Below are 14,150 nucleotides of genomic sequence, written 5' to 3'. Positions count from 1 at the left end.
TGGTGTGTGTGTGTGTGTGTGCGTGCGTGCGTGCGTGCGTGTCTGTGTGAGTGAAAGACAGAGAAAGAGGGAGAGCTTTTATAAAACTTCATGTTATGGACGCACAGTGTGAGCACTCAGGTCTTATCAGAGCATCGGCCGTATAGTGTGAGACCCTGCATCGAGTTTGGGCCCAGACATGGCTAATGATGTCGGACTTAAAGACTGGATAGTATTTATGAAAACTGTTCCAGCCATGTGGTATCATAGCAAAAATTATTTTAATATTAACAAAAGTGGAAAGCTTAAGTCATGTTAAACCTAAAAAACAATTATTTTAATAAAAGAAAACATGAGCTTTAATATTTACCACAGAAATTTGAAGGCAGTTTCCCCAACTCCAGAGTGCAAAATCCTGATGAAAGCTGAAACAAGTGTAATGGCTGCTTTGCTCTTACCTTTCCCCCCTTTTGGGGTTCTTTTTCCCACAATGCATTGCAGTAGTTGAGAAATACAGGAAAATACCTGTAAATGACTAATACAGAAGTAATACAGTACATTGTACTGTATTTTTACAGATTTTTTTACAGTGTGGATTTAATGCTCAAGTTAACAGAAGTGATGATATATTATTAATCATGCACAAACAGATTGTAATCACTGAGTTACTTGTGAAACAGCAGCAGCTGGCTCAGTTGCCAGCAAAGGACATTCCTGTTTTTAAAGGTGAGGCACTACAGTCTAAGGCTTTCGAAAGAGCCTTCAAACATGCAGTAGAGCAAAAGGCTGATAAAGATCAAGATAAGTTGCATTTCTTGGAACAAGAACTTTTACTGCTGGCGAAACTAATGCATGCAATCTTGCTGGCTGAGGGTAGCGATGTGATAAGGATCATGTAACAAAGCACCTATTAGTGATAGGTAATGGCAGGAAAAATGTATAAAATTACTAAAATCTAGTAAAAACAGATTTTACTTTGGGTTTTCAGGCCCCTCTTCTGTGGAACAAGCTTCCAGTTTGGATTCAGGAGACTTTCCTTTGTGCTAAAGCATATAGTTAGGGCTGGATCAGGTGACCCTGAATCCTCCCTTAGTTATGCTGCAGTAGGTGTAGGCTGCTGGGGGATGATGCATTGAGTTTTTCCTTTTCAGTCACCTTTCTCACTCAACATGTATTAATAGACCTCTGATAGGTTTGTAGCTTGAACCTAATCGCTGGAACGTTGAAGACAATATAATTACACCGCAAGCAAGACACGAAGTAGGCAAAGTTCTTCATGTTTCTCGTGCATGGGCGAGAACCGGACAGACGCCGTTCCTTCGTTTGACCCCAGTTGCTTTCGACCGCTCCCCCGTAACACTGCTCTTTTATTGAGGTTACATGAATATGCATAGGGTCATTACCATACGACGTCTACATACAAACAAAGAGTACCTTGCCTGTGTGTGTGTGTGTGTGTGTGTGTGTGTGTGTGTGTGTGTGTGTGTGTGTGTGTGTGTGGTCAGAGTGTGACCCCATAAATGACTTCCCTAAACCTGCTGGTCTGGAAGTCCAGCGGTTCATCTGAACAAAAGGCACTTAGCCTAAAACAAACACAGTCACGTTAATCCTACCATAAAACAATAAAACAAGGTACGACCTCTCTCGTGCTCCCAGAGTGCTCTCTAATACACACAAAGTTTGCAGACTATCACTACACAATTGATTATACACCTCTAAGCATATATGGTTAAATATTTCTAAGCATAAATGACAATCAACAATACAAAACCTAACAACCTCTCTGTTGAAACACACTTGTTATTAACAGTGATGGGAATAACGGCGTTACTTTTTTCAGTAGCAAGTATTCTAACTAATTACTATTCCTAACGTTACAACGCCGTTACAGTTACTATTTTTCAACAAACAGACGGTTGAAGCTGTGTTCAGCTTACCGCATCTTATATCAGTTGCACGGAAGTAGCTGACTACATAAGTAATCTGGGCGCTACAGCTTTAAGCCCAGTTTACATCGTTGGGGAGTTTGTTGAGCCATAATCTGTAAGTAAGCAATGTCTAACTTCATTTTCTGTAAGATTGTTACTTTCATGTTACTTAAAAGGTTATTTGAACGTATAAGGAAAGATGTTAATGGTGAATGTAAAGCATAAGGAAAGCTATGTTGCTAACTTCTGTTTTGTTTACAAAATATGTTGATACTGATGCTACGTATTATTTTACTGTATGTTCACAGTCTTACAAATTAAAAGAGGAAAAAACGGTCTTCAGTTAAAGACACAAAGACAAAGCGATGTGTCCTGTCGTTCCTGGAACCATCTCCTCTTATGTTAAGCTCGCTGCATAGGGTGAATAGCCATACATTCACCTGAGGGCAGCAGAATAGTAATGAATAATAATGTAAGGATTCTGGATCAGCACCATGATGCCCATAGTATATACAGTATTCTGAAGAAGGTCTAAAATGTCACTGTGTGTGCATGTGTGTGTTTTATTTAGCTGGATTTAAAAAAATATTACTCATGATATAACATTGTGCAGACATGGCTGGTAAGGACATGAGGAGGAAACAGTAGGCACTGTATGAGGCTACTAAAGGCAGTGCTATAACATTTTTCTGTCATCATTTTATTATAGATTAAGTGCAAGAGTTGTTAGGTGTGGATAATTAGATTATAGTTTATTGCAATAGCAAGTTGTGCCTTGTTCTCAGATAGACAGCAAGTGCAGAGTGATATATGAAATGATGGGAAGGAAGGAAGAAGAGAAGCAAAGAGTGATTCACAGGCAGAGCCGAGTTTATGTCACAGTTTTTTGTTGCCTTATGGTTCCAAGCGCTGTCACCAATCTTTGCATTTTGTTATTATCTCATGACACTTGTTTAATCAGCTACCATCTCGCCTGTGGACTTTTTAATGTCTACAGTCTCAGATCAACACAGCCCCGCCCTTCCCATATTAGATTCTTGATGAATGTGTGTTGTTGTTATTTAGCCTGGTTCAATGTGCCCCTTTTTAACTTTGAGCACCCGCCCCTTTAAACCTCTCTGCACGTCCCTGACATTTAGCGTGTTTGGCGTGTGTAGTCAATGTGTTGTAGTGTTGTGGATAGTTTTGTGTTGTGTGTCAGAACAATGAGGCGACTGCTGTCTCCAGGTAGAAACAGGAGTGATACACCTGCTGCTGTCAGACCTGCAGGTATCAGTGGACAGAAATTATTTTTTTGGAGAGGCACAAATAATTTGTGTGGCATCTTGTTGAATGCAGAACAGCTGATTGTTCTGTAAATAGTTTGAAATGGTTATTTAAAAAATCAAGGTAAAAGGTAAATGGCTGCAAATAACTGTTGTTTGCAAAACTTGCGCATAGGATTTTAAAATTGACCATTTATATTTGCCTCCAAAAGTTGATTGTATTAGGGAAACACAGCTGGGACAAATCAGAACTGACGAGACCAAAGAAGCAAACTGGCTAAGCTGGGGATTATGCCGAATGATGGCTTCCACCGCGCTCAGCCCCACTGCCATGGTCCTTAAATCCGGGGACTGGGCGATGCGGTCGAGCAGGCGCACCAGCCGCTCCATCTCGCCGTCGAACTCAAAAGAAAAAGAGTCTGCAGGGTCCATGTTCTGGTCGCGATCTTCTGTTAGGTGGGGCTGTGTGCAGGCAGGAATAGGACCCAATGTGCAGACTCCGGAGACAGAACTTAAACCAAAAACAGCTTTAATGCTGAACTCAAACATAACATAACTGGAAAAAGGTCAAAAAACAAACTAACACCAGCGGATTGACAAAACACACAGCAAAGTAAACAGTAGATCGCGACACAGACACAGAGAAAAACTGGGCTTAAATACACAGAGGGAGCAATCAGGGAATGGGTAACAGGAGGGAAACACAGCTGGGACAAATCAGAACTGACGAGACCAAAGAAGCGTAAACTGAACACACTGAGATAAGACACAGACCTTCAAAGTAAAACAGGAAATGCATAACACAGACTGAACAAAGACATAGGCTCATAAGCAGGCACTACAAAGGGAACAGAGACGTGGGAACAGGGCAGACACAAACACTGACTGAACACGGGGAAATAGGAACTTAGGATACACATAGACGCGAACTAGACAAGGGGATGCAGGTGATAGGGGAGACAGAGCAACTAAAGAAGACAGAGACATAAGCCATAAGACAGAACTCAAAGAAACCAAAAACTAGAAAGTATAAATAATATCATAAACTCCAAAAACCCTGGGTCGACAACCCAGGCATCCTAACAGTACCCCCCCCCCCCTTAAGGGCTGGCTTCCAGACAGCCCAAAACAAAAAAAACAAAAACAACCCAACCAGGGTGGGCGGCGGGGGAAACAGGATGGAGGGCTCGAAACAAACCAAACAAGGAGCCAGAAACAACAAAACAAAAAAAGTGCAAACACTGGAGCCCGGAAAGCAACAGAACAAAACACAGAAACAAAGTCCAAAACAACAGCACCAAGGCCCAGGCAAAGTCCAAAAGCAAACAAACAAAAGAGCTCACGAAAGGCGCAGAGGCTCAGGCAATAGTCTCAAAAAAGTTCAGTGGGGCTGGCCCGGAGGCTGACAGCACGATAGTCCAATCCCGGGCAGTTCAGGGGAGCGGCCCGGAGGCTGATGGTCCAAGAGCCCAGAAAACAGTTCAGGAGGCCAGCCAGGCAGAAGGCACCGGTGGCGACGGAGCAGATTAGGAAGCCGGCCGGGCGGGAGGCAGCGACGGCGACCGAGCAGGTCAGGAGGCCGGCCGGGTGGGAGGCACTGGTGGCGGAGTAGTTCAGGGGGCCGTCCATGACGGCGGCGTAGTTCCGAGGGCTGTCCATGACGGCAACGACGTCCAGTCATCGGCTGGACAGAACGTGCAGGACGAGCAGGCCGGACAGGATGTGCAGGCCGGACAGGACGTGCAGGCCGAACTGGACGTGCAGGACGAGCAGGCCGGACAGGACGTGCAGGCCAAGCAGGATGAGCAGGCCAGACAGGACGTGCAGGATGAGCAGGCCGGACAGGACGTGCAGGACGAGCAGGCCGGACAGGACGAGCAGGCCGGACAGGCCGGGCAGGATGTGCAGGAACGGAGGCCGGAACAGACGGAACTGCAGACTCGGAGGCCAGACCAGGCGGAGCTGCAGACTCGGAGGCAGGACCAGGCGGAGCTGCAGACTCGGAGGCCGGACCAGGCGGAGCTGCAGACTCGGAGGCCGGACCAGGCGGAGCTGCAGACTCGGAGGCCGAAGCCGGACCAGGCGAAGCACAGGCTGAGGCCGAAGCTGGACCAGGCGGAGGCGAAGCAGAAACAGAGGCCGAGGCTGAAGCCGGACCAGGCGAAGCAGAAGCCGAAGCTGGACCAGGCGTAGCAGAAGCCGAGGCAGAAGCTAATGGCGGCTGGACGGGCTCCTCGGGCCCTCCAGCTGACGAGGCGTGAGGCTGAACGGGCTCCTCGGGCCCTCCAGCTGACGAGGCGTGTTTTGAAGGCAGTTTCCCCAACTCCAGAGTGCAAAATCCTGATGAAAGCTGAAACAAGTGTAATGGCTGCTTTGCTCTTACCTTTCCCCCCTTTTGGGGTTCTTTTTCCCACAATGCATTGCAGTAGTTGAGAAATACAGGAAAATACCTGTAAATGACTAATACAGAAGTAATACAGTACATTGTACTGTATTTTTACAGATTTTTTTACAGTGTGGATTTAATGCTCAAGTTAACAGAAGTGATGATATATTATTAATCATGCACAAACAGATTGTAATCACTGAGTTACTTGTGAAACAGCAGCAGCTGGCTCAGTTGCCAGCAAAGGACATTCCTGTTTTTAAAGGTGAGGCACTACAGTCTAAGGCTTTCGAAAGAGCCTTCAAACATGCAGTAGAGCAAAAGGCTGATAAAGATCAAGATAAGTTGCATTTCTTGGAACAAGAACTTTTACTGCTGGCGAAACTAATGCATGCAATCTTGCTGGCTGAGGGTAGCGATGTGATAAGGATCATGTAACAAAGCACCTATTAGTGATAGGTAATGGCAGGAAAAATGTATAAAATTACTAAAATCTAGTAAAAACAGATTTTACTTTGGGTTTTCAGGCCCCTCTTCTGTGGAACAAGCTTCCAGTTTGGATTCAGGAGACTTTCCTTTGTGCTAAAGCATATAGTTAGGGCTGGATCAGGTGACCCTGAATCCTCCCTTAGTTATGCTGCAGTAGGTGTAGGCTGCTGGGGGATGATGCATTGAGTTTTTCCTTTTCAGTCACCTTTCTCACTCAACATGTATTAATAGACCTCTGATAGGTTTGTAGCTTGAACCTAATCGCTGGAACGTTGAAGACAATATAATTACACCGCAAGCAAGACACGAAGTAGGCAAAGTTCTTCATGTTTCTCGTGCATGGGCGAGAACCGGACAGACGCCGTTCCTTCGTTTGACCCCAGTTGCTTTCGACCGCTCCCCCGTAACACTGCTCTTTTATTGAGGTTACATGAATATGCATAGGGTCATTACCATACGACGTCTACATACAAACAAAGAGTACCTTGCCTGTGTGTGTGTGTGTGTGTGTGTGTGTGTGTGTGTGTGTGTGTGTGTGTGTGTGTGTGTGTGTGTGTGTGTGTGGTCAGAGTGTGACCCCATAAATGACTTCCCTAAACCTGCTGGTCCGGAAGTCCAGCGGTTCATCTGAACAAAAGGCACTTAGCCTAAAACAAACACAGTCACGTTAATCCTACCATAAAACAATAAAACAAGGTACGACCTCTCTCGTGCTCCCAGAGTGCTCTCTAATACACACAAAGTTTGCAGACTATCACTACACAATTGATTATACACCTCTAAGCATATATGGTTAAATATTTCTAAGCATAAATGACAATCAACAATACAAAACCTAACAACCTCTCTGTTGAAACACACTTGTTATTAACAGTGATGGGAATAACGGCGTTACTTTTTTCAGTAGCAAGTATTCTAACTAATTACTATTCCTAACGTTACAACGCCGTTACAGTTACTATTTTTCAACAAACAGACGGTTGAAGCTGTGTTCAGCTTACCGCATCTTATATCAGTTGCACGGAAGTAGCTGACTACATAAGTAATCTGGGCGCTACAGCTTTAAGCCCAGTTTACATCGTTGGGGAGTTTGTTGAGCCATAATCTGTAAGTAAGCAATGTCTAACTTCATTTTCTGTAAGATTGTTACTTTCATGTTACTTAAAAGGTTATTTGAACGTATAAGGAAAGATGTTAATGGTGAATGTAAAGCATAAGGAAAGCTATGTTGCTAACTTCTGTTTTGTTTACAAAATATGTTGATACTGATGCTACGTATTATTTTACTGTATGTTCACAGTCTTACAAATTAAAAGAGGAAAAAACGGTCTTCAGTTAAAGACACAAAGACAAAGCGATGTGTCCTGTCGTTCCTGGAACCATCTCCTCTTATGTTAAGCTCGCTGCATAGGGTGAATAGCCATACATTCACCTGAGGGCAGCAGAATAGTAATGAATAATAATGTAAGGATTCTGGATCAGCACCATGATGCCCATAGTATATACAGTATTCTGAAGAAGGTCTAAAATGTCACTGTGTGTGCATGTGTGTGTTTTATTTAGCTGGATTTAAAAAAATATTACTCATGATATAACATTGTGCAGACATGGCTGGTAAGGACATGAGGAGGAAACAGTAGGCACTTGTGGGGATAAACGAAAAGTATTTTACCAGCATAATATAATCTGCAGCATGGATATTGCATTCCAAGGTTTAAACAGTGTCTCTTTCAGAAAGACTGAGTTGCAGGCTGACAGGAAGTTGTATGCAGAAAGAAGCAGGAAGTTATCTTGAGCCGCAGGCTAAGACGAGGCTTTAACAATGTAACAGATAGCTTTAAGAAGGCCTTAAGCAGTTATGACTATTTTATACACAATGCATATCTGTGCTTATTAAAGAGTTGGAGCTCGGTCAATTAATTGGGGGTCGGAAGCTTTGTTCGGCGCGATGTTCGGACAATCTATTGTGCAAGTGACTTGGAGCCAGAGAAGGAATTGCAATACATGCTTACAAAACACTTATATATCAGATCATTTTATATTAAGGTTTTAGTAGAGGTTCTTGATTAAAACATTTATTTAGTAGAAGACATACACATAGTCTCAGTGAGCTTCTGGTCTGGTAAAAGGTCAGAAGTGCAACAGGTGAATTGAGAAAGAGCATTTGAGGACGAGACACAGACAGTAGGTGAAGAGATGACACAAAGAGCATGTGAGGTCAACACACACACACACACACACTTTAAATTAGATTTATTTAGAGGAGAGGTTAGTTATGTTTGGCTGTAACTGCAAAATTGTCTTGGTAAAAGAGGAACCGTTTTTTGGTGTCTCGGCAAGAAAGAGGAACAAGACAAGAACTGAAAGGTAGACAGGAAGGGCTAGCCATGAAAATAGAAGATGATTTTCTAGGTGAAAAGTCAATGATGATGTTGATCTGATCTATGTATAAAATATATCTGTGACGTATGAAGGGGCGTCAGTAAATAAACCCTGATGCTATAAAATATCTGTTCATGCTTTGATTAAGTCGAAGACTACTTCCTGTCTGCGTACAGAGTTGTCTTCCCACGCGTGTATTCATTAAAATCTTCGTTTGACTTCACCCGGCCGGATCGGTGTGGTTATTCTTCGATCACCTCTTGTACCCTTCCTCAATATTGAATCTTAACATTTGGGGGCTTCGTCCGGTTATTGAGGAAGGAGAGTTGGAGGTTTGGACGGAGAAATCCGGGGTCTTGGGTGGTCTGACGGGCAGACATGAATTCCAGTGGTCTAAGTGAGTGGGCATAAGCCGGCTTATCCAAAAGGTAAGGCACTACCTGTTGAATTATTTCCAAAGTGTGCCAAATTGGATATGATAAAATTTAAGTCTACTCACTGAAGTTACTGGTGGATGTCTGTTTTGATTTTGATGAGAATGTCATGACAGTACTGAGGATTTAAAGCAGTTGGACTGCTGGTAATGGTTGAATGCGGTTGGACCGCTAAAAGGAAAAGCAGTTGGACTGCTCAATGTTTTTAGTATCTTAGGGAATTTGGTTATTTTTTGGTTATAAGGTTGGACCTGCTTCAGTCTTACACTTGGTTGGGTGTTTTACTGTTGTTCCAAAGTATTATAAATTACTCAAGAACGCCAGTTGGACTGGTAGGAAGCGCAGTGCTCAGAGGTAACGCTTGCCAATGCAAAGGACGCTTATGCATTGTCCTCGAAGAGGGATAGTCAGTTGGTCACTGTGGAGCTTGGGGCACTCCAGAATAACTAGGAGTTAGAATCTCCTTACCGTTTGGAACGGTATCTGCGCTTTTTTGGGCAGCAAAGGTTGGACCTTGGGTGTTGGACACTTTTAAATTAAGTTAGGGAGTTTAGAGATGAGGCCAGAAACTGTTGGACAGATACTGGTTAATTGATTACAAAAAAGTTGGACTTTTATCGGTTAGACCGTTAACTTAAATTTTTCGAAATTCGGTAGGTGTTAAAAGGCAGAAAATCTGTGCAGTTGTAAATATAAGACGTCTTTGTGAATATAAAATAGTAGATCTCTGTGTGAAAGGAGTCTGAGGCAATGCTGCTGCTATTCTTAGATGAAGAGTGTGTGTGCATGCAAATGAGGCAGCTGATGCAGAGCGCATGAGAGGACTATGCTTTCGGTTTTGTGTGTCATTCAGCTCTATAACTATTGTTTGCAAATGTGGATAAATGTCTGCAATTAAAATGCTGGCTTAGTAAATAATAACATTGTAAATATATGAATGGTGACAGCGTTTCAAAATAGAATATAAGAATTGTTTGTGTTTAAAACCAACGTTTAGGTAAAGAAGATTTAAGGTGGATTTGAAGGCATAAACAAAAAAAAATAAAAGGGTTACAGTCTGCAAGTGTTGTTAATTCATGAGCTGACTGGATGCAGAGTAAGTGGAGTGGTCATCCTGAGAGGATTGAATGATGCTCTAACTCTGTGGTCAAGTCAGACATAGGCTTTAAGCAACCATGAGCCACTAATAAGCGTGACAGATTAATGAGTATGTGTAAATTGAACTTGTTAAATAGCTTTGATAGGAGTAACTCAATGAGCACGCAATAAAGTGGACCTGTTAGAACCTGTTTGACATTTGTCGCTATAACAGTAAATGATTGTGTTGTGTCCCATGCACTAAACAGTCCCATTTAATACTGTAAAATCGTTGTTTAAATAGAATAAGCAAACATGCCTGTGATTTATTTTGCAACCTGTAACATACAAATTGCAGAGGAAGAGGGTCGACTAGAGGTGACCTGTGAATGTCACATAGTGACTGAGGAAGGTGGTTCACCTTATGAGATGACAGTGTGGTCCGAGATTGAGCTGCATGAGCTAAATGCCTATATACAACGTTGTCTATTTCTATTTCAAGGCTTAAAGGAGATGACTGAGCATGAAAATGATCCAAATTGGGAGCCCACAGAGGCCGCCCACTTTGCTCAGGTTATGGTAGAGTCGGTACTAGACGGTTTTGATTCTGATATGCTTGCTTGGGAAATAATGTAATTATCTGTGGAGATGTCTCCAAGCGATTAGTAGATTTAAAGGAGACAAATGTGCTTGAGAGTGCGTGGTTGAAATTGTATGTGTGCGTGTGCGTTTGATATGTGGGAGCCTTCTCGGGCAGCGATTTTTTGTTAAACCTGTGGCAGGCTGTGCAACATGGAGAAAGCTTTGACATAATGTCATAAAGGTGATTTCTTGGTTTTAGATTTATTAGTACGGGATGCTTGAGGGTGTGTTGCTGTAAAGTATATAAGGGACGCGCAGCGCCGTTAATGGGTTTAAAATAAATGAAAAAACACTAATCCGAGGAACTATTGGAGAGGTAAGTATACGGAGATGAGCGCGTTGCGCATAAGGGTTGCTGGTGTCATATAGTAACACTTTGAGGGCGAATAATTTTGATTGAGTGTCAACGCTTGAGAACGCGAGGGCAGCGTCTAAAGTGCTGGGTTAAACTTTGTGTATCACCGAGCAGGGGAAGAGGAGCCAGTGGTTGCGAGAACAGCGAGACGAAGATTGAAACCGAAAGTTAAGCGTGTCTGGGTGACCTAGACCAAGAAGGTGGAGTCGACCAACGCCATTGGAAGAGGTAAGTCTGTGTTTCAGAGAATGGCTGACAGCTCGGGTGCGACACCTAGTAGGAAAAGGGGATGCAAACCTCTGAAGGATCAGCTCGAACAGCGTAAGAAAGTTGTTCGCTTGGCTTCCCCTGGAGTATTAAAATCAGCAGAGAAAGAGTGCCAAGCGATGGAGGTTGAGGTAAGTAAACCTATTATATCCCAACAGAAAGGGCTGGGTGATAAAATACCTCTGAGCTTGGTGTTAAAAACTGAAGGAGAAGTGTATGGACAAATGCATGAGGCCCTACGTGCGTCCATAGAGGCATTAATGGCATTGGAGGTTATAAAGCAGAGAGTAATGCAGGGAGGGCCAGAAGAGGAGAATGAAGACCGTGCGACGTCATCAGAAGAAGAGGACGAGGAGGAGGACGAAGATGGAGGACCTGAGCCCCAACTAAGTACAAGCCTAATTTTGAGGAAAAGAAGTGTGAAGAGAGACCAAGCACAGAGACAGCCCATATTTAGGAGCTCAAAGGGAAAAGGAAAGTCGAGGAAGAGTAGAAAAGTGAGTTTTGGACAAGGAGCTCCTGACCCTGGTTTAAGTCTGCCTCTGATAGCAGGTCCAAAGAACGAACCAGTTTATCGCGCCTATAAGGTGAGAGATTTGGAAGCATTGGTTAAACAACTTCCACCAATAACCAAGGGAGAACATTGGGAAGGAGAAGAATTAGCGCTGGGCGATTTTCGCGCTTTGGCCGGACGTTGTATGCTGGGTGGTGGGTTAGCAGATGTAGAGCAGATAGCTCAAACAACCAGATATGCAAATGACCTGAAATATCATGAGGTGCAGAGTGACTTAGCAGATGCAGTTCGGGAGAAGGACCCAACTCCTAACTCTGGAGCCATTCCAAAAATTATTTGGGATCCCAAAAACACACCCAGAGAGTGTTTAGCTAAAGCAAAGGAACAATGGTTGTTAGGAACAGGAATACATCCGGGGAAGGAGGGTGAAAGTAGAGCGTGGTTTCGTTCGGCAGTGCTGGCAGGGCTGCCCAACCAGGTTGCAGTTGACTTGGAAAAGAGCCCAGATTTTGCCGTTGCAGACTCGGTGCAGTGGGAGAGACATGTGACCCACAGACTTCAGCAGGAACAGGATTTGACGAACAAACAAAAGAAAGAGTTAGATGAAGTACAGGCGCAGCTGCTTAGGCTGCAGCTGGGTGAGGCTCGCGAAAAATATAATGCGAAGAAAAAAGAACTGAAAGAACTAAATAAGACTATAATGGTGGCAAGGTCTCAGCCCGATCCTGTGCCTGACTGGCCAGATCAGGATCCGGGTCTCTACCCTGATGACCGTTGGCCCGCCAATGCACCAAGGCAGCGTCAACCCGTAGGGAATTGGGGGACCGGTGGACCGCAGAGAGGGCGTGGTGGATCCGTGAGGGGAGGACAAAGGGCTCGGAATCCGGGGAATCCTGGCAGTGTGTCTTGGACTGGCTGTTACAGCTGTGGAGCAGAAGGACACTGGTCCCGAGAATGCCCTGAATCGCAGCGAAATTATCAGAGGCGAGGCTATCAACCCCAGGCACGAGGAGGCCCAAGACAAAGAGTTGCTTACAGGGGAGCACATCAAGCTCCAAACCCGAATGCAGTACCAGCCCCCAGTACCCAGTAGCCGACTGGGGCTGGGAGGGGGAGCAATACTGATGGAGCCCGGAGAAACTGAACAGCGTGGGGACGGCAGAACCTATGCTGTCAATGATGATGATCCAGCATTGACACAGCTGGGAAAACAGACTTTGAAGCACCAATATGTGGTGTCCTGACAGGTGCCTGGAAAATCTCATGGGCAGGGACCTGCTTGTGAAACTGGGATTACCTTCAAAGACTCAATATCTAGTCCAGAACTCTGAACAACCCACTGTCGAAATCTACTGGGGGAGGCTAGTGGAAGAAGGCATTTTGAGACATTATCAGCTGTGGAAACCCTGGGTAATGAGCCTGGCCGTCTATTCCCCCCGCGAGATCCTTTCCACGTTACACTCTTTTATGATAGGGAAGATAACGATATCTATTGGGAACAGTTCCAGTCTGATCTTGAGGGACAGACGTGGAATGTGCAAACACATAACATTTATGTTGGACCAGAAGGTGTGGCCGCGGCTGTGAAATTTACTGATGAACAACTGCCTTGGTACAATGTGGGAGAGGATTCAGCCCCTCACATTACATTGGCGGTCCACGAGGGTCATGGGCCAAGAGATCTGGGACCAATGGTCAAGCGGGCGCTGGACAACGCATGCTGGCAAAGCACCCAAATTCCAAATGTCTGGTATGCACCAAAATGTAAAATATATCGCATAACTTGTTTGTCCAACGATGCAGTGATCTTAGAACATAAAGAAATCTCCAGAATACATGGCAGGGAAAGAATGGATCATCCTGATGCAGTAGCTGAGCTCTCAAAATTGCCTGGTACTTTGTGGTCCGCAGGGCCCACAGATGTAGGTCTAGCTAACTGTTCGCCTGTCCTGTTCCAGCTGAAGTCTGACATACCATTTAACAGACCATAATAGAAGCACAAAACTGAAGACCAAAAGTGGTTCACATGTATTGACCTAGCGAATGCATTTTTTGTCTCCCACTGCACGAGTCACTCAGAGACATTTTCTCATTCACATACAGAGGCCGCAAATTTAGGTACACACGCCTACCACAAGGCTTTGCACTCTCACCAGGAATTTTTAATCAGGTGTTGAAAGAGACATTGTCCCCATGTCAACTGCCAGGGGGCTGTACATTAATAGAGTATGTTGATGATCTTCTTATTGCAGCCCCGTCAGCAGCGGCCTGTACGGCAGCATCGCTCGTGGTGTTGAACAGATTGGCGGAGTGTGGCTTCAAAGTGAGCAAAGAAAAACTGCAGTTGGTCCGGCCAGAGGTAAACATTCCTGGGCCGGGTGATCGCACATAGATCAGTGGGGTTAATGAACACACACAGAGACCAAATTCTG

General features: G+C 44.4%; 1 protein-coding gene and 1 pseudogene across 1 annotated transcript in view; both read left to right on the top strand.

Moving 5' to 3' along the window:
* The window catches only part of LOC147315205 (uncharacterized), a 137,104-nt gene that overhangs the window by 69,283 nt on the left and 53,671 nt on the right, over window positions 1–14,150 (top strand). The gene's annotated exons all lie outside the window — the stretch shown is intronic.
* LOC147315206 (uncharacterized) lies at window positions 9,977–13,164 on the top strand (annotated as a pseudogene).

Source organism: Aulonocara sp. 'chitande type north' Nkhata Bay, linkage group LG14 (genome assembly GCF_057382095.1).
Source record: "Aulonocara sp. 'chitande type north' Nkhata Bay isolate Kocher_YH1m ecotype deep benthic linkage group LG14, A_spYH_male_GT1.1, whole genome shotgun sequence".
NCBI lineage: Eukaryota > Metazoa > Chordata > Actinopteri > Cichliformes > Cichlidae > Aulonocara > Aulonocara sp. 'chitande type north' Nkhata Bay.
This window is presented reverse-complemented; position numbering and strand designations above follow the sequence as displayed.